The sequence below is a fragment of the Orycteropus afer genome, unplaced genomic scaffold (assembly GCF_000298275.1).
Source record: "Orycteropus afer afer isolate SDZICR_OR568_19922 unplaced genomic scaffold, OryAfe1.0 scaffold00091, whole genome shotgun sequence".
Lineage (NCBI taxonomy): Eukaryota > Metazoa > Chordata > Mammalia > Tubulidentata > Orycteropodidae > Orycteropus > Orycteropus afer.
Window position 1 is genome coordinate 7,713,552 of NW_006921678.1, and position 2,933 is coordinate 7,716,484.

Below are 2,933 nucleotides of genomic sequence, written 5' to 3' on the forward strand. Positions count from 1 at the left end.
CCTGGATCACAATCCCCAAACATAAAAGCCTCGTCCCATCTCCTCCCTGTGATACCCCTTCCCTGTGCCCTTATCATCTATGTATTCCTGTCTGTCCAGCTTTCCCTTTATGTGAATGCTGCCCTTCTGATGTCTCATGGTTGATATCCCTATGTTTGATGGGTGCATCTGCCTGGGGTAGGTGTTCTACTTGTAGGTCTTTCTACTGTTTGGCTGAGAGCTAATCCACAGAAGTGAGTCCAGTTCCAGGACTGAAGGCTTTCTATCAGACCAGTAATTCTGGTCATTTTGTGTTTTTGGATTTTGTTCCACATTTTTCCTTCCGTTCCACCCAGGATCTTCAATTTTGATCCCTTTTTGAGCAATTGGCATTGGTAGCTGGGCCCCATTTAGTTCTTTTGGTCTCATGGTCATGAAGGCTGAGGCCCTCGTGGTCAGTCCATCATATCTTTGAACTAATTGTTTCCAAATGATTTTGATTTTTTTCACTCTTCTTTGCTCCAGATGAGGGGAGAACAATTGTTGCATCTTAGATGGCTACTCAAAAACTTTTAAAACTCCAGTTGCTACTTACCAAAGTAGGATGTAGAACAAGATTTTTACATACTATGTTGTACCAATTGAACACAAAGTCCCTCGAGACTATGGCCCCAAGCCCACAGACTCAGTGATTCTCCTTCAAGGTGTTTGGCTGTCTCTGAGAAGTTACTCCAATCTTGGCCTCTGTTACTTCTGTTATATAAATGGTTAATTTTGTAGCCCAAGAACATATCTAAGACTATAATCAGCCAAAAGAATCTGTGGTCTTGGATATATTCCTGTTCACCTACCCCCATCTGCTCTTCTCAGTTGTCTATAAATTTACCCATAGTCTAGTGTTTGCTGCCACTGGTAATGCAGTATAGTGTATGTAATAGTATTTGCCTCTGTTGCCAATATCTTCTGTGTGCATTTCTGTGTCCTCCCTTTCCCCATTGTCACTGTGCTGGTCACACAATCTTGCCATATCACCACTCCCCTCACCCAAATCAACATGTGACACGAATTAGTCAGAAATTATATTTATTCTTGGCAGTTGCACCAAGCCTAAGCAGCCGGTGATGGCGGTAGTGGAGGAGGTGGTTGCTGTGGGTCCCATCCCATGAGGTGATGATGGAAGTGGGACAACATTTACCCAGTGCCTGACATCTGAGACAGGGAAGCTGAGGACATGGCAGAAGTGTTTGACATAGACCTGGACCAACCATAGGACATGGGCTCTGAGGATGAGCTGGAGGAGGGAGGTCACTTAAACAAAAGCATGGATCATGGGGGAGTTGGACCATATGAACTTGCCATGGAACACTGAGAAATTTGAAATCTCAGAAACTAGTGTGAACAAAGGGCCAGAAAAATCAGACCAGAATGTTTTATCTACTTCAGGTACTTGGTCAAAGGGGCTATGGAAAGGTTTTTCAAGTACGAAAAGTAACAGGAGAAAACACTGGGAAAATATTAGTCATGAAGGTACTTAAAAAGGAGGAGAAATATTTATGCAGTTAGAAAGAGAAGAGAAATTTATGGAAGACACAGCCTGCTTTTATTTGGCAGAAATATCCATGGCTTTGGGACATTTACATCAAAAAGGATCATCTACAGGAACCTGAAGCCAGTGAATATCATGCTTAATCACCAAGATCATGTGAAACTTACAGACTTTGGACTATGCAAAGAATCTATTCATGATGGAACAGTCACACACACATTTGTGGAACAATGGAACACATGGCCCCTGAAATTTTGATGAGAAGTGGCCATAATTGTGCTGTGGATTGGTGGAGTTTGAAAGCATTAATGTATGACTGGAGCACTGCCATTTACTGGGGAGAATAGAAAGAAAACAATTGGTAAAATCCTTAAATGTAAACTCAATTTGCCTCCCTACCTCACACAAGAAGTCAGAGATCTGCTTAAAAAGCTGCTAAGAAGAAACACTCTTTATCATCTTGGAGCTGGTCCTAGGGATGCTGGAGAAGTTCAGGCTCATCCATTCTTCAGACACATTAACTGGGAAGAACATCTGACTCAGAAGGTGGAGCCCCCTTTTAAACCTCTCTTGCAATCCTTTGAGTCAGTCTGATCAAAAGTTTACTTGTCAGACACCTGTTGACAGCCTACATGACTCAACTCTTAGTGAAAGTGCCAACCAGTTCTTTCTGGGAGTTACATATGTGGCTCCATTTCTTCCTGAAAGTGTGAAAGAAAAGTTTTCCTTTGAACCCAAAATCTGATCACCACGAAGATTTATTGGAAGCCCATGAACACCTGTCAGTCCAGTCAAATTTTCTCCTGGGACTTTCTGGGGAAGAGCTGCTTCAGCCAGCACAGCAAATCCTCAAACACCTGTGGAATGCCCAATGGAAACAAGTGGCATAAAGCAGATGAATGTGACAGTGAGTGGGGAGGAATCAGCACAACTTCCAATATGATAGCCGAACTCCAGGCCATACAAAAACAAGCTTTACCCATGATCTCCAAACAGCCAAAGCACCTACGTATGAATCTATGACAGAGCAATGCATTTAATGAATTTAAGATAAAAATAGTCAGGATGTGTGAGTGAGCATCCCTCAGGGTGAAACAAGAAGACTCAAAATGACATTCTCAAGGGGTTGAATGTCATTGTATAGAACACTCTGAACCGAAAGAAAAATAAACATGGATTTTTTCAAAATTGATCAATGGTCAAAAAAGAAAAATAAACTTAAGCAAAATAGCATTGTGAAATTCTTAGACACATCAATTAATTGATCTCTAGTAACATCTTCTCAATCTTATCAAGGATTTTCATGTTGATGGCTCATAACTGACAGTATTAAGGGTAGGATGGTGCTTCTGGATCACTGCTGCTTTCTGATTGTGTCAAAGAAGGATTATCCTTTCATTAGGCAAAG

The 2,933-nt window shown here is 41.6% G+C and overlaps 1 pseudogene; it reads left to right on the plus strand.

Annotated features, from left to right (window-relative positions):
• Positions 1-1,177: 1,177 nt before the first annotated feature.
• On the plus strand, positions 1,178-2,548 carry LOC103198334 (annotated as a pseudogene).
• The last annotated feature ends 385 nt before the right edge of the window (positions 2,549-2,933 follow it).